Genomic DNA, 18,841 nt, shown 5'->3' with positions numbered 1-18,841 from the left:
TGCAAATGTCTGGTTTTTGGTGCAATATCTACATAGGTGTATAGAGGCCCATTTCCAGCAACTATCACTCCAGTGTTCTAATGGTCCAATGTGTTTGCTCATTGGCTCAGAAGGCTAATTGATGATTAGAAAACCCTTGTGCAATCATGTTCACACATCTGAAAACAGTCTAGCTCGTTACAGAAGCTACAAAACTGACCTTCCTTTGAGCAGATTGAGTTTCTGGAGCATCACACTTGTGGGGTCAATTAAACACTCAAAATGGCCAGAAAAAGAGAACTTTCATCTGAAACTCAACAGTCTATTCTTGTTCTAAGAAATGAAGGCTATTCCATGCGAGAAATTGCTAAGAAATTGAAGATTTCCTACAACGGTGCAGTGTCGGACTGGGCCACCGGGGGACCGGGGATTTCCCCGGTGGGCCCCGAGCAGGAGTAGGCCCCGCCCCCCAGTCAAAGGACACAGGGCTGGAGACCACATCAATGTGGTCTCCACCCAGTAAGCCCAGCGGGGCCCCCCGTGCTCCTGGGGGGCCCACTCAGCCGCCGACTGCCGCTCCACACCCTTTTAACTGGAAGCGATCGCTTCCAGTTAAATGTGGCAGTCTTCTGATTGACAGCGCAAGAAGCCATAGGCTTCCCGCGCTGTCAATCACTCTTGGGACCGCAAGCAAGAAGCTGCTTGAGGTCCCAAGAGTGATTGACAGCGCGGGAAGCCTATGGCTTCTTGCGCTGTCAATCGGAAGCGTACCTCCGCCACCCCTGACAGATGCGCAGCTCCTGGTCCCGGGCAGCTCCGTCACCACTGAGCTCTGTGTGCGATGCGGCAGCTGGGACTTCCAGTACACGCAGCGCATACCGGAAGTCCCAGCCACTGTGGCGCGCACAGAGCTCAGTGGTGACGGAGCTGCCCGGGACCAGGAGGCTCTCTTCTGTCGGGGAAGAGAGAAGAAGAGGCCCGCGACCTACGGGGGAGCGTGGTGACAGGTGAGTTGGGTTTTGTTTTGTTTTTTTATAATAGGGTGACATCACTGGGGGCTATAGGGGGGGATGGACATCACTGGGGGCTATAGGGGGGGATGGACATCACTGGGGCTATAGGGGGGGTGGACATCACTGGGGGCTATAGGGGGGGATGGACATCACTGGGGGCTATAGGGGGGGATGGACATCACTGGGGGCTATAGGGGGGGATGGACATCACTGGGGGCTATAGGGGGGGGGGTGGACATCACTGGAGGCTATAGGGGGGGTGGACATCACTGGGGGTTATAGGGGGGGGGTGGACATCACTGGGGGCTATAGGGGGGATGGACATCACTGGGGGCTATAGGGGGGATGGACATCACTGGGGGCTATAGGGGGGATGGACATCACTGGGGGCTATAGGGGGATGGACAATATAAGGGGGGCTATAGGGGGGATGGCCAGCATGAGGGGGGCTATAGGGGGGATGGCCAGCATGAGTGGGGCTATAGGGGGGATGGACAATATAAGGGGGGCTATAGGGGGGATGGCCAGCATGAGGGGGGCTATAGGGGGGATAGACAGCATAAGGGGGGCTACAGGGGTTATGGACAGCATGAGGGGGGCTACGGAGGGGATGGCCAGCATGAAGGGGACTATAGGGGGGGATGGACAGCATAAGGGGCGCTACAGGGGTTATGGACAGCATGAGGGGCGGTTACGGGGGGATGGACAGCATGAGGGGGGCTACGGGGGGATGGACAGCATGAGGGGGGCTACGGGGTTATGGACAGCATGAGCGGGCTACAGGGGTTATGGACAGCATGAGGGGGACTACGGGGGGATGGACAGCATGAGGGGGGCTAAGGGGGGATGGACAGCATGAGGGGTTATAGGGGGTGGACAGCACTGGGGGCTATAGGGGGTGGACAACATAAGGGGGGCTATAGGGGGTGGACAACATAAAGGGGGCTATAGGGGGTGGACAACATAAGAGGGCTATATGGGGGGAATGGACAACATGAAGGGGCTATAGGGGGATGGACAAGATAAGGGGGCTATAGGGGGATGGACAACATGAGGGGCTATAGGGGGGAATGGACAACATGAGGGGGCTATATGGGGGAATGGACAACATGAGGGGGCTATCTATATTGAAGAAGGACAACATGGAGGGGCTATATATATGGGGATGGACAACATAAGGGGGTCTACCTATATGGGACATGGACAACACTGGGGGCCATGTATATGGAGGACTGAACAAAGGACCATCTATAAGGTATCTACACAGAGGGGACCATATACTATAAGGGATATATTATATATATATATATATATATATATATATATATATATATATATATATATATATATATACACACACACACATACATAGAGTCAGGGCTACCCACCAAATGTGGGTGTAAAGGGGCCAATTCAGATGTGCAGTTAGTATAGAGATGAGGATGGTGACAGAGTGAGGAGCCTAATATTGTTTGTCTGGCAGATTCTGTGGATTCGTGGCTCGGAGAAGTTCTCATAATTGCCCAGGACAGATGGAGAAGAAGAAGAGGGAAGAACTCTGATCAGAGAAGACGTCCCCTGTGAGTCACCTGATATAACTGCAGTGTAATGTATATGGTGTATAGAGCCTGTGTAGAGCTGCGTCCACCTCTATATGACTGGATGAGGTGATGGTGATCTGTGTACAGTGGATTATTCAGTAGCAGCGATGGTATTAGTCAGTATGTGGTGGTGTTAGTCAGTATGTGGCGTTGTTAGTCAGTATACAGTAGTATTAGTCAGTAAATGGTGGTATTAGTCAGTATGTGGTGGTATTTGTCACTTGTAATCCGGTACTGTGTTTTATTGGTCTCAGTATACTGGATTTGGTCAGTAACAATATGGTAGTGATGGTTGTGGTGTGCTGTAATATTTCCCCCTTGTATTCTGGTATTATTGGTATACAGGATTTGGTCAGTAACAGTATGGCGGTAATATGTATGGTGATAATATTTCCCCCTTGTATACTGGTATTATTGGTAATATCACTCTCAGTATACAGGATTTGGTCAGTAACAGTATGGCAGTAATATATGTGGGGATATTTGCTCTTTATATACTGGTGCTATTGGTAGCATACAGTAGTATACAGTGTTATCATGCAAAGAAAATTGTCTTATAGCCCAATTACACCAGCCAATTATCGGTAACAAGCGCTCCTAGGAAGCCCCAAGCCCTGCTGTATAGCAATCGTTTGCAGCCCTACACTGCGCCATATCACGCCGTGTTAATGGACCCTTATTAATGTTACCATACATAAGTATAGTGGCAGAAGGGTGGGCCCCAAGAATGATTTCCCCTGGTGGGCCCAAGGACTCCAGTCCGACACTGCAACGGTGTGTACTACTCCCTTCAGAGGACAGCACAAACAGGCTCTAACCTAAGTAGAAAAAGAAGTGGGAGGCCGCGTTGCACAACTAAGCAAGAAGATAAGCACATTAGAGTCTCTAGTTTGAGAAACAGACGCCTCACAGGTCCCCAACTGGCATCTTCCTTAAATAGTACCCGCAAAACGCCAGTGTCAACATCTACAGTGAAGAGGCGGCTGCGGGATTTTGGGCTTCAGGGCAGAGTGGCAAAGAAAAAGCCATATCTGAGACTGGCCAATAAAAGAAAAAGATTAAGATGGGCAAAAGAACACAGACATTGGACAGAGGAAGACTGGAAAAAAGTGTTGTGGACGGATGAATCCAAGTGTGAGGTGTTTGGATCACAAAGAAGAACGTTTGTGAGACGCAGAACAAATGAAAAGATGGTGGAAGAATGCCTGACGCCATCTGTTAAGCATGGTGGAGGTAATGTGATGGTCTGGGGTTGCTTTGGTGCTGGTAAGGTGGGAGATTTGTACAGGGTAAAAGGGATTCTGAATAAGGAAGGCTATCACTCAATTTTGCAACGCCATGCCATACCCAGTGGACAGCGCTTGATTGGAGCCAATTTTATCCTACAACACGACAATGACCCTAAACACACCTCCAAATTGTGCAAGAACTAGTAACAGCGGGCATCTGGTATACTATCGGTAAAGGAGTGGCCAGCGCAGTCACCAGATCTGAACCCCATTGAGCTGTTGTGGGAGCAGCTTGACCGTATGGTATGCCAGAAGTGTCCATCCAACCAATCCAACTTGTGGGAGCTGCTTCTAGAAGCGTGGGGTGCAATTTCTCCAGTTTACCTCAACAGATTAAAAGCTAGAATGCCAAAGGTGTGCAATGCTGGAATTGCTGCAAAAGGAGGATTCTTTGACGAAAGCAAATTTTGATGTAAAAACAATGTTATTTCAAATACAAATCATTATTTCTAACCTTGTCAATGTCTTGACTCTATTTTCTATTCATTTCACAACGTATGGTGGTGAAGAAGTGTGACTTTTCATGGAAAACACAAAATTGTTTGGGTGACCCCAAACTTTTGGACAGTAGTGTACATTATCCACAAGCTTCCAGCTTCTATTTAAATAAAAAAACATATACTGTGTGGCATACAAATTTTTACTGAGATGCCTCTAAAGTCCACTTTTCTATACAGATAAGAAAGTATACTGACATATACCACCCTGACAGAACCCAGGGCCTTCACATGGTAAATGGGTCCTAAGCAGCCTGAGTGTAGTCACTACATAACCCTGCTCAGGTCACTGAAGGAGTGAAATCCACTGCAGTATTTCGCACTCTATGTCGGCACCAGATTCTTGGTAGGATGCCATCAGATACCTTTCATGTCCACCGTAAATGCAGTGGGAATCTTTGAGTATTTCAATTTATTGACAACAAGTAGACATCTTGAAGATTGAAAGAAAGTGAAACACAAATATTTGTCAAAAGCGCCCCTGGCAGATTTTGGCCAAACCACGCATGTGGTACAGCCCGTTCACCTTAGGGGTGAATAGGGAGCAAGGCAGGGAGGAGACATGGCCTGATTTATGCCCGACTTTCTAACAGGCATAAATGATGGTAGAAATCTACACCTGTGCCAGAGTAGGTGTAGGTTTCTGTGGCCACAGTCCGGAAGGCACAGGTCCCACTGGCGTGCGCCTCTTGGTAAATATGGTGGGGTGAATTGGGGCAGTGCTAACTTATGTCAGGCGTACTTATGTCAGTACGCCCGTCTTAATGTATGTACCCAAAAGTATATTAGGAAACTGTAGAATTTTCCATTGTACACTGACATAAAATGCACAAAATCATATTTTCAGCAATAAAAATTTCTTATTACTCTCCGACATATTATCATTTCAAATAAATTACTCCCCTAAAATCAAAGTGTCCGAACATTGTCCCAAAATTGGCATTTCTTCCATTAGACACCAGCATACAGTAATAACAGCAGCTATTGGTGAATACATCGAAATCTGTGCCTTGCTTTAGGCATAATGCAAACTATGTAAGTATGACTTTGATAAATAGCTCCTTTTCTCCCCAGAAAAAGCTGGCTGTTCATTTAGAGGAAGACTGCAGAGATAGCATAATACTCTACTGAACAGCAATGGACCTGAAACAAGTCACTAATAGGACAAGAGACGCTAGATCTGGAAGACACATTGATCATTGAACGCTTGCGTGAGGCATTTTATTTCACTTGTCATGAAGGCGATTTGCGTCTTGACTAATTCTTAATTAAAATAATACATATACAAATAAACTGGAACTTATGGTGATGAATGCCTTAATCTTTGCAATCTCATTGAGAAGATTCCTGGGGCCACAATTCTGCTCCGCTATATCTACGAATAATGAAAATTACAGTCACTGACTAGACTTGTGCCACCTGATGAGACATGGCGTTCCCATTGGAATCCATTAAAAAGAGTGTATGCACCACAGAGGCAAACCATGCACCTACTATGTGCCCCTGAAGGAATGGGTCACATGGTGCTCCTGCCTTCAATAACTGGATACTGAGAGCCCATACGAGTATATTATATCCAGTGCACTGGGAAGGCATTGCAGACAAGAAAGTGGAAGTACTTACAGACATAAAAAAAAACAACAACAATTAGGGAACAGGTGCTCCTGTCTGAGGAGGCTAGGACTGGAGTGGTGTCAAGCACCTCCTGAATGGCACCACATTTGTATATCTACTGCATGACCCCTATCAAGCCATTGACATAGAGTAACACAATACAGTCATCTGATATTGTCCTCAATGTGCTATAAGCTGAGGGTTTTAACATTTGGCATTGGAGCATAATGGGGCAGGCAGATCACTACAATGGCACAGACAGACATCTACCTCTATTATAGGTTTCATTGGACAGTATGATGAAGTTTGATGCTTGCCATTATTATAATTGTAAAACTAAGCTGTCATAAGTGTCCTTTTCTCAACTAGTATTTTATAATTGTATATCATCTGTGTTGGAGGGACAGCAGTGCTTAATGGGTTTTCTTGTTCATGAATATCAGTGAAGACTGACACACAGGCAGGGCGGCAGGAGAAATAAAGAAGAATAAAACATAATTCCAGCTGCTGTACACTGGAGGGGTTATCCAGCATTAGACAACTTTTAATATATTGCTGCTGCTGTTATACAGAAAACAAAAAAGAGCCTATGCTTACCTCTCCGCTCTCCCCCAATGTCCTCCTACGGTTCGCCGATGTGCCCCCCTCGATCACAACAGTCTCCACTTCCGAGACGTACTCGTCTCCGGAGTAACAGCCGGCTCAGCTGTCCTGTCTCTGTCAGTGGTTGTCTAAGCAGACTGTCACCCCAGAGACAAGTTTGTGTTGGCAGTGGAGGCGGCTGTGATCAGCTCTGTTACTATATAAAAGCAGTGAGCTCTACGGTGATTTTTAATGTCCTTTATAAGTTATAATAAGGGTTTTATTCACTCATCTATGATGATAATCTGCAGCAGCTTATCAATATACATGATAATATTCTACATCAGATGCACCTATGATGTTCTGCAGCAGCTGAGACATAAAACCAGCTGCAGAAGAACTGAGATGAGTTACTGTTAGTGAGAAATTTCTTTCTGCAAAAGACAGACAGACAGATGGCTCCAGGTAGAGATAAGCTAGGTTTTCACACAGTTTTTTTTTGTGGCCATTCGATGGCTGTCTTTTTGGACTTCCCTTATTTTGAGGTTTTATAATGTCCATTTTTTGCAATAACGTCCTTGATTTCAAAATAACGGACGTTATTTGGCCTCAAAAGGACTGTCGTCAAACGGCAAAAAAAGACTGTGTGTGAACCTAGCCATATGCTGTGTCTGCATAATAATATGCATTATTCACCTCTACACTATAATCAGCTCCTGCCATCAGAATAATATAATGTCATAAAAATAAATATCATACATCTATGGAAACTGACCATTGTTGTGTATTATAATTAGTGTCTACATATACTGTAATATCCCTATTGGCACCGTATGCAGTACAGACTATTGAAATACTCCCCCCTTTAATTCCACCCATAAAAGACGTTAACCAATGGAAGTCCCAATAATCAAGTACCGTCTTCCTCTGCAATTTTTGCCCTCTTTCTTCTTAAGACGCTTCACTAAAGCCTTTTATCTACTCAAAGGCAGAAAGAGAGAGGAAAAAAAACGAAAGAGAAAAGCTGATTGATTTTGAAGTTAAATGTTGGCATCTGCTGTTATTCAAAAGCAGGACCTTGCGTACTATACGTCGCCATGCTTTCAGCTCTGCCACCAGCGTGCTGCAAATGAAGACAAGCTGTTGTCAAATGAGAAATGCAAAATAGTCAATCTGTTTGTCTGTTTAATGTAACTGGGAACATAAGCTGGGAGAAACGGGACCATTCTGCACTGTCAGATGGGAGACACTCTTCTACACACCAAAGCCTAATGACCCGATTTACTTCAGCGCTGTGGATTTCCTTCTAATAGTATTTTCCATATGCATTTCAACATGCTTTTATCAGCAACTGCAAATGGTACTATTTTCTTCCGTGTACAGCCCTGTAATCTGTGCGTTATTTCCCCTATCTTTTTTTTTTTTTATGTCTTATCCCACTTTTGGCACCGGGATGGAATACTGATGTTCAAGGAGTCTTCAAGCAGTGAGCATATTGCCCAGGCATCTGATTCTCATCTCCTCCTCACACCTGTCATTGTTCTATATTAAAGGAGGGGAGGGGGGAATCCAGTCATTAAACATGATAGATATGTTTTTAATAAGAAAGTGTTGTGCCTCACCAGGCAGATAAATAGCGAGTCTTTAGATATCTTCAGAGCCTCGGATACAATTATAGAATGCAGTTACGAGGCTTTCGGTTGTTCTTCAAAGATGTTGTGACAGGAGCAGATTTGGTTTATCTAAATTATCAGAGCCCCTGGCGGGGGAGAAGCGGTTTGTTTGCCTCACCTTGCTCAAGTGTCAACCTGATGTTTTATAGATTCTTATTCATTATGAACTTACTGCTTTGGCAGGGTGATGGGAGGAAGTGTATGTGCTCTGGGCTTTGGACATTTAATAAAAGGTCTTCCATAGAATACAAGTAGAGCCGTAACAATAGGAAGGTTATGTAGCAATTACACATGGGCAGCGATAACTAGGAAAAATTCTTCAGCCACATATGACAAAATAGCTCACGATAGACAGGGGGCTTCACAGCATATTCTGCATTGGGGTGCAGAGAAGCAGCCATGCCATGAACATAGTGTCATGGAGAGGTAAGGAGAGTTACTTTTATGTCCTCATCGTTATCCATTTCAGATTGACAGGATTTTATAAAACCTACAGGAATTCAAAATGGTTTATAAAGAAAAAAAAAACAAAACCATTTTAAAGACTCTGTCAAGACAATGTCATACACAGGCAGTTTTTTCAATGGGAACTGTGTAATACCTCATGTTTTCTGTGGTGATGGTGGTCATATATATATATATATATATATATATATATATATATATATATATATATATATATATATATAATCAGCAGGGAATATTGTGTATATAACAAATGCATAAATATATACCAGCAGTGACAACTGTATAAACATAATTATACTGCACAGGGCCTCTGCTAGTAGCACCCTCCCTCCCTTAGGACCTCTGCCAAGACCCCTAATAGCAGCCAGTAATATGTACACCCTTCATCCCCAAGGCCTCTGCCGAGACCCTTATTGCAACCCCATGATACCCCCCAAACTTAGAAGTGGCACAGTGGCAAACTGAGCAAGACACCAGAGCCCCTAGCCAAGAAATAACTGTCGGGGTACCAGTAAGTAATACACCTACCACTCCTTTGCCTCCATCTTCCAGGGGAGGAGTCAGACTAGCAGACAGACCAGCAGGCCAGAGGGAATACTGTAGGGAGGGTGAAAAGTAATTTTCCTTCTCCCAATTTACAAGCTGAAGTGCTGGTGACTGTATTTGGCATTCAGCCTAGTCCATTTCACTAAAAGAGGTTTTCCAGCGTTCAGACAAAAAAATTCAAAGTAACCCAAAGGATAATAACAAGACAAAGCAACGGTGTACAGTATACTACCTAGTGATTAGCGAATTTACAATGCTATTGAAGCAAAGAGCTAAGCTTGGCCATCGGCTTGTAAGCCGCCTGCCTGTGAACTCTGTGCTGCTCCGGGTACCTGGAAATTCTGGATGCAGTCCTGGGAGGAGTTTTCCAGGAGCGGGGTGGCACAGAGCAGAACAAAGTTTAAAGCCAGACAGCTGACAAGCCAACAACCGAGCTTAGTGAAGTGCTTTGCTTCAATAGCACTGTAAATTTGCTCATTGCTATTAATAAGCTTTTTGTTGCACTATTACCCCTAAGTGCCCCTTCTAAGAGCAGCAAGAGTAGACAAGGCTTTATCAGTAACTACTGTTCCCATCATGCATTGCTGAAATCTACTCTAAGCTATTCTACCACTGTGTCTTCTGGCTGCTTAAAGGGTACCTATCAATTGGAGTGGGCAGCAGTACACACCGCAAAAATCATGCCGGCAGGCTGTCCATTTAGGACAACACAGGAGATGGAGCTCTTCTCGAGGAAACTAACAAATGCCAAGCCGGAAGAAATCCATCTCCTGCACATGTCCCTAAATGGATAACCTGCTGGCAGGATTTTTGTGGCGCTCGCTCCAAATGATAGGTACCCTTTAAGAGTCTTTCTTGCACCTTATATTGTGTTCTCTCGCTGCCAAGCCCCTCACTTTAGTTCTTATGTCCAATTATTTGCTGTTTATAGTGCTGTACACAAGAACATCCCTTTAACTGAGGTAATGGCCGTTACCAAATATACAGCACTTCGCCCAACAATGTGAGAGACACAATTCTAGTGGGATTTTCCAACAAATAGGTAGCGCTTAAAAAATTTCAGAACAGTAATAAAATACTTTATATTCATGAAATACTTATATCTTGGTGGGGCAACTCTAAGAATACACATTATATATATATATATATATATATATATATATATATATATATATATATATATAATAATCTGGATGTTATAAAACAACGCAGATAATTTCTTCTGTCTATCCTTGAGCCGCTGAATAGGCCAGACTGCAGCATTGCCACCTCATCCTCCTGGGAATGGTACCACCTTTTGTCCTGACGGGACTACTTCTTTCCCTTTTTATATGAGATGAAAGTCAAATCACGACTCTGTTGTTACCTCGTGGAAATCGTTAGTTTTGATGCATTGTTGTGTTAGCACTTTCTAGAGAAAACAGGCTGCACACATTAATTTTGTGTCAGAGTCTTGCCAGTGGCTCCAGCATTGCCAGCATACAATGCTTTCCTGCCTTTTACCCCAGGACCTCCTTGTGATTCATAAATAAGAGCCAAAGCCGCTGGCATTTCAGAGCACGCTTCTTCTTTAGGAAACAGCAGCATAAGTGGTTTTATTTAAATGTTTCCCTTGTCACTCAAATCCTACAGCTCACTTGATACGACATTCTGCACTATTAAATATACTATCCCAGGAGCTGGAGAAGACCATGGGGCCACCAGGAATGATATGGGCGATCTGCACAGTGCAAAGGGCAATAAGAGACTATCACTCAAACAAATAAATGAGTTCATGAATACATTATTAAAGCATACCATCAAAATTTGGATACCCTAGGGGCCTCGGAAATCCCAAATTTTGTACACTATATGCTGGGTACCTACAAAGACGAGTGAACTGTTCGCTCTGGTTCTCTAGAATAAATGGATGGTAAAATAATACAGTTGAGGAACTGACGAGAAACAAGATCCTGACCCAGGATTCAATTATAACTGTGCCCTTGTGTAAACAACATTCTGGGGGTACAATGTATATTATAGTTTATTATAAGAAACACAGGGTAGATTATAATGTACTACAGGGGACACAGTACGCATTATAATAAATCACAGCTCAGCCTTTATATTTTAACCCAAAAATGGCCTTAAAGACCAGGGTCCATTTTCAAATCTGACCTAACTTTGAGTGGTTCTAGTTCTGGGGTGCTTTTATTTATACATGCAATTCTAAAATTATTTTTTCGTGACATATTATAATTTGGATAGTGGCAAACTGTGGCCACTATCTGCCCAAGTTTCTTGAAAAAATGCCCCCATTTAAAAAAAAAAAAAAAGGAAAATTAGCATTTATTTTTTTACAGTTTAAATTATGTGATCATTTTATTGCCAGTATTGTTATACATGTGGTTATACCATAAGTGTACTTTTTTCTTATATACATAGATTTTTTGCACTGGGGGACATAAGAATTTTTTATTTGTGCTTTTTTTGCACTTGCATATTTTTTTCGTGCTGTAGAAAAACCTCGCAGGCGCACAGGCCTTGAAGAATCTGAACATTTCTGTGTGTTTGTACCATTTTTTTTTAGCAGTTCCTTTGGCTTAAATTGACTAAAAACATGGCCAGGGTCTGACTTGAGTACTTCTGCACATTTTTTTTGTTTAGCAAACTATAAAATCATAAATCTGGACAAAAAAGTAGCTAACTTAAACAACGGCGCAGTTTGCATAAATTGTTTTAAAATAGCACAAACATTGCAGCCGCAATAGCGACCACACGTTAACTTACACTTAGACAATTTGCGCCGCAGGGTCTGGTCCAAATTTGTGTGGGCCCTTGGGCGGCAGAGCCTCAGCAGGCCCCTTTGTAGAGCAAATTATTTGACAATATTTTGTAAGCGGCAATATAGCTTGATAAAGGCTCCAAGTAGAAGTTGAATCTTCTGGACCTATATCCAGTGACTATATACAGGTGACAATTTCTCTGATCGGAGTCACTTCCTTTTCTTTTTCTTTCCATCCGTCCCGAGCCACGACTCTTCTCTCCTCTTCCAGAGAAACATTTTAGGGTTTTTGCTCCTGCACATCTGTGCCCCCATATAGTAATACAGCCCATTTGTGCTCCCATTTCATAAATTGTGTGCTCCCATATTGTAGTTAGAGCCCTCTGAGCTTCCATATAGTAGTTATACCCCTCTGCTACATTCTCCATATTGTATAGGCCCCCCCTGCTGTTATAATATAGTATAGGCCCCACTGCAGTATAGTATGGTGTAATATGGGCACTTGCTCTTAAGACAAGGAAAAAAAAAATACTCATCTCACTTCCCAGCAGTCTCTCTTTCCTCCTTCCTCCACTCTCCAGCAGCTATTCAGAGCTTCTGGTGCAGACAGCCTGATACACAGCTTTCTACACCTGAAGTTCTCTCCTTCATTGTAGTGGTGCCAGATCCCTCTCTACAGCAGTTAAGGGCATTTTAAAAGCCCCGCTATTGGTAGCTGCACAGAGGTATGTCTTCAGGAGAACATTTAAAGTGACAGAGCAGCGTTAATGGCTTCCGGCCACCATGGCCTTTAGTGTACTGGACACGGCCCTGGTACTGCATTATATAACTCTGAGCCCTGGATAAGCCTAGTGATGCCCCTGGCTGACAGTTTTCACTGGGTGGGACTGGGCCTCTAGAAGCACTGTGGGCCCTGGCATTTGCCCTAGTACGCCAGCCCTGCAACCTTGTTTAGAGAGCATCTGTCACATTTCAGATCAAAAAGTAGCTCTGACCCAGGTGAATAAAATTATCAGGGGGGGGGGATATAATAATAAAAGTAAAAATAAAATAATAATAATAATAATAATAATAATAATAATAATAATAATAATAATACAACACCTGCAGTTCTTTTTTGGCATTTCCTTCCTGCGCTACTCCTTTTGAGACACCGCTATATGTTTTTTTAAATGCCAGAATACACCTTAACCCTTTAAGGACATGGCCCATTTTCGTTTTTACGTTTTCGGTTTTTCCTCCTTGTGTTTAAAAGGTCATAGCACTTGCATTTTTCCACCTAGAAACCCACATGACCCCTTATTTCTTGCGTCACTAATTGTACTTTGCAATTACAGGCTGAATTTTTGCATAAAGTACACTGCGAAACCAGAAAAAAATTCAAAGTGTGGTGAAATTGAAAAAAAAAACGCATTTCTTTTATTTGGGGGAAATGTGTTTTTACGCCATTCGCCCTGGGGTAAAACTGACTTGTTATGCATGTTCCTCAAGTCGTTACGATTAAAACGATATATAACATGTATAACTTATATTGTATCTGATGGCCTGTAAAAAATTCAAACCGTTGTTAACCAATATACATTCCTTAAAATCGCTCCATTCCCAGGCTTATAGCACTTTTATCCTTTGGTCTATGGGGCTGTGCGAGGTGTCATTTTTTGCGCCATGATTTGATCTTTCTATCGGTACCTTGATTGCCCATATACGTCTTTTTGATCGCTTTTTATTACATTTTTTCTGGATTTGATGCGACCAAAAATGCGCAATTTTGCACTTTGGGATTTTTTTGCGCTGACGCCGTTTACCGTACGAGATCAGGAATGTGATTAATTAATACTTCGGGCGATTACGCACGCGGCGATAGCAAACATGTTTATTTATTTATTTGTTTACTTTTATTTAAAACCTGGGAAAAGGGGGGTGATTCAGACTTTTATTAGGGGAGGGGGATTTTTACTATTAACAACACGTTTTTTTTTTTTTTTACACATATACTAGAAGCCCCCCTGGGGGACTTCTAGTATATACACTTGGATCTCTCATTGAGATCTCTGCAGCATAGATATGCTGCAGAGATCCATGAGATCGGCACTCGTTTGCTTTCGGCTGCTGCAGCCGGAAGTAAACGAGTGCCGAGCCGAGGACGGCGCCATCTTGGACGCGTCCCCGGCCGGCATCAGTAACGGAGATCGCTCCTCCGGGACAAGGTCCCGGAGGAGCGATCTCCCCCACTAGACACCAGGGAAACGTTGCCTCCGGTAATCGGAGGCAGCTGTCAACTTTGACAGCTGCCTCCGATTAGCTAATTAGCGGGCACGGCGATCGGACCGTGCCCGCTAATAGCGGCGGTCCCGGGCTACACGCGGCACCCGGGATCGCGGCACTTCAAAGCGGGGCCGCCGCGCGGCCCCGCTTTGAAGTGCTAATGAGGACATAGGACGTACCGGTACGTCCTATGTCCTTAAGAGGTTAAAGGGGTTATCTGGGTAACAAAAACAATATTTTAAATGAAGGCCCTTTCCAATACACCCTATGTCCAATATATGTATAACCTTGAACTCTTCCTGATTTTTTTTATTTTTTAAATTCATCCACTCTGGACATCTAAATTCATCTCCTCTGTGTCCTGTCTGACAACGCTCAGCTCCCTCTCCCCCCTCCCTTTGTAGTCACAGCACATGTCATCTCCTCTCTGGGGGACACCAGGAGACATCATCTGCACCTGTTCACTGCCAGTGAGAGTGCTGCTTCCATACACTAACATGTTTCCCTGAGCCTAATATGTAATATGAAATATGTAATATGAAAAGGTATAGTTTTATCTGGGCTTGTTGTCAGTGAATGCAGGCATATGTACCTGTCTTTGTGTCACAACTTTGTATATTGTAAGTGTTATGGATGTTTTTAGAGTCTGGATGGAACTAAAATGTTTTCATTTATAGTTAGCAAGCAGAGATCTAAACCTACACCCCCACCCCCTGGTAAACAGATGCCCGTTATGCAGCACATAGCTACACTATATGTGTGTTAGCTCTGCTACACCATCAGCTAGTATGGAATACACACTGGGATGATGTGATGCCAAATCAGTAAAAAAAACAGTCCTGTGTTTACTGTGCAATAGTAATGAAAGCAGTGGTCAGGAAAGAAAGCTGGAAAGAAAGCTAAGGGGGCGAGTACATCAACAGATCAATCAGGGAGATGCATGATGGGAAATGTAGTTTCCTGACTGGCACCATCTTGGATTTATATTGGCTTTTAGAAAAACTTGTAACTCAGGAATGGTAGCAGCTACAAAGACAGGAGACTGCTCAAAATACTCAGGGGTACTTGATAAGAAAGAGCAGCTAGCATTTCCTTTTTTTAGCTCTTAGGTATATAACTCTTTTTAAGCCCATAATCCATGTAGGTTGTATTTTTTATAAACTTAGTGCATGTTCTTCAGACTGCTACACCATTTATATTCCTTAAGGGTTTTTAGGGATGGGGTATGAAATTAGAAATTGTCTGCAATCTTGAATACTTTTACCTGATTTCTTCTACTTTTTTTTTTAACTGTCATCTTACTGTTCTATATTCAATTCAGTACGATATTAAAAAAAATAGTGCTACATTGTAGATCGGTCATAATACAATGACCATTTTGCGTTTTTGTATTTGACCAACAGTATACATATGATCAAAAAACTAAAATTCTATGCTTACCCAATAGTAGAAAATATTTCATGCAAATGTAAATGTCACAATTTTTAACCCAGGATTTGTTGCCCTCACAATCTGGGGAGCTTTGAGCCTTTTAACTGCAAATAAGTAACCCCTGAGACGGATAATTCTAAAGATTCTGTCACCCACAGTCTGGGGAAGGCTTCGTTCTCACCTAACCTCATGGAAGGTGCAGCACAACTCACAGTAATAAAATATCTTGGAATTAGATGCTGGTGTGATTGGTGTGGTATATTTAATACTGACTGCAAGAGTTTGGGATGTCAAACTGAGAAGTGCTGGGTCACAATACACCTTACAGTATGTGCCATAAGCACATTTCCTGGGCTCATAAAATGCGTTGGGTTACAGGGCTTTCACACAAACACTTCTGTAGGCACTCTCAGGAATTCCTGTACCTAAGTCTAGTTTGAAAAACGGTGACTGGATGACGGGGAAATCGTTTTGGGATCGAAGTTGGAGGGACAGACTTGATGGTATCTCATGGCCATATGAATTTTTAATTTTTAGACTCTGATTTTATCGCGTATGGAAGCTTGCATTACTTCCATCACCAATGGCGGTCTGTGATTTCTATAGACGAGAATTATTTCAAAATTATATTACTTTTGTATCATTAATTTAGTCCAGCTTCAGGGCAAATTGGTGTTTACCATTGATACACATGGGGCAGGGCTGGGTGCAGGTATGTTTGAACTATAAACTGCTTTGATTATGTATTGGGTTTTGCTTTATCATGATTTCATCAGCTAGTCTGAGTTATTTGCACATTGCTTTTCTTATTTCTATATAGGCTATGTTCGATGTATGTAATCTGATATTCAGGCATGTTACTTATTATTGTTAACAGTTTGGTACCTGCACATATTTTAACAGACCATAGTTTGCACCAGGATGCAGCATATGATTTACTGTATACAGATTTTTAATTGTGTGTTTTGACTCCAATAAAGGTCTTTTCTTATTTTACATTTTTTATGTGTTAGGCCATTTGGTCAAACCTTGTTTTCTCCCTTTGTTAAGAACTGGCATTAAATAAAAGCACATAATGTCTGCCTACTAACATCAAGTGTGAACCATGTGGTAGTAAAACAACACCCACAACACATGGGTGGATGTGTTATAGGGGTAGGTAAGATGAATAAATGGTCAAGAGCATTGCTAAAGACCTGGGTGTACATAAATCCTTTGTAAAAATACAGTACATACATTAAGTTAAGATCAAGTTAAGGGTACAATAAGCAATCCCAATAAAGGTGACAAAGAACCCAATAGTAATAGCAAAAGACCAACTGCAAAATCTTATGTCTATTTGTCCAGTATTTGAAAAACACTCAGCAAGAATGGCATTCATGGTAGGAAACCACAAAGAAAAAAAATCACAGTCAGTAACTAATGAAAATCATAAACTCGTTAAGAGCGAATAGTCCAAAGAAAAACAAGTTTAGAACAGTTACTTTATTAAAATCATTTAAAATGTACCGTTATAACCAAATACAAAAAATCTAAACCTCAACCAATGACAACAGCAGTACAGCAGTAAATCTGGTAAGGGAGACCCTATGCAGGGTATGGTAGTGGTATAGCGAGGGGGCCTATGGGCCTATTATAGTCCCTGTCATGACTGCTCCTATTAGGGCGACCACCCTATCTAGGCCCAGGGGTTAGGCTAGGGCGTGACAGGGACTATAATAGGCCCATAGGTCCCCTCACAATACCACTACCATACCCTGTAAAGGGTCTCCCTTACCAGGTTTATTGTTGTTGTCATTGGTTGAGGTTTAGATTTTTTTTGTATTTGGTTATAACGGTTCATTTACCATTTTAAATTTTTTAAATAAAGTAACTGTTTTAAACTTGTTTTTCTTTGTACACCACAAAGAAAGCCACTGCTCTCTGTAAGATTATATCCTATCACAAATTTGCCCAAGACCACCTCCATGTTGCTTCTGGGAAAATGTTCTGTAGATAGATAAAAGTGAAACCTTTTAACACAACGTTATATTTGATTGAAAAAAAATTATTGCTAGAGATGCGTGAAGCAAACCTGGTGAATCAAGATTTGCGGAAGAATCGTGCTATTAGTTTGCTTAGTTCTACAAAGCAAATTCACAGCAATTTGTTCCAAATTTGCTAAACATGGCAGCCAAGATGATGGCCGCAAATGTTAGCTTACAGTACTGTCACTTGGAGGGAGCAAGGGAAATCACTACTCTGTAATAGTTCCACTATTGTAGCTACTATAGTTCATTTTTTTATGAGATTTGTTTATATTCAATTTGCAAATAGTTTTGAATCAGACCTAAAATTCGCTAACCTCGCAAAACTAATTTTCAGCTGCTTTGCTCATTTTGAATTATTGGACAACAAAAGCTCAATTCAAGCTGTGAAGCATGGGGGCATCATGATTTGGGACTGCTTTGCTGGTGGAACATTAAGATTTAGGACTGCTTTGCTGCCTCAGGACCCGGGTACCTTGTGATCAGTAGAGATGAGCGAACTTTTCAAAAGTTCGCTCTGATCGGACTTCCGGATTCAAAGTTCGGTTCGACCGAATTTCGTATTTCTTCGTATTTCATAGTTTAAAGCATTTATATGATACGGGGGTAGTGTATTTAGTTGAATTTAGGGCTCTACATGTCAGTAACATCATTATCTTTTCAATATCTCAAATTCAAATTTTTTTTTTTAGACTTCAATATTCACCATTACAGGGTCTATGCAGGAAAAAGGTCACAAATGCAGTGAAGGAGCAGTCTCTCCACTACACTCTCGCAAGGGTCCAACTATAAGACTTGCATATCTGTAGAGCACTTTTTTTTTTTAGAGTTTTATTCTACACACATGCACGAGGTATATTTCTGTCTTAGGATAACATGTATGTCATATACACTCTCACAAGGATCCAACTATTGTACTTGGAATATCTGTAGAGCACTTTTTTTTTAGAGTTTTATTCTACACACATGCACGAGGTATATTTGTGCCTCAGGATAACACCTATGTCATATACACTCTAGCAAGGGTGACAGTATAGTACTTATATATCTGTAGAGCACGTTTTTGTTCTGTGCACCGTTTACTCTCCTATG

The 18,841-nt window shown here is 42.3% G+C and overlaps 1 long non-coding RNA gene across 5 annotated transcripts in view; it reads left to right on the top strand.

Annotated features, from left to right (window-relative positions):
* LOC138789716 (uncharacterized) overlaps positions 1-18,841 on the top strand; it is a 107,123-nt gene that overhangs the window by 49,599 nt on the left and 38,683 nt on the right. The window contains exon 4 of one of the 5 annotated variants that reach the window (XR_011362773.1): positions 5,454-5,529. The exons of the other annotated variants lie outside the window; for them this stretch is intronic. This is a non-coding gene — a long non-coding RNA (uncharacterized lncRNA). Of the gene's footprint in view, positions 1-5,453; positions 5,530-18,841 lie in introns of those variants that run through there. 5 annotated transcript variants of the gene reach the window in all.

This window comes from Dendropsophus ebraccatus, chromosome 4 (genome assembly GCF_027789765.1).
Source record: "Dendropsophus ebraccatus isolate aDenEbr1 chromosome 4, aDenEbr1.pat, whole genome shotgun sequence".
Lineage (NCBI taxonomy): Eukaryota > Metazoa > Chordata > Amphibia > Anura > Hylidae > Dendropsophus > Dendropsophus ebraccatus.
This window is presented reverse-complemented; position numbering and strand designations above follow the sequence as displayed.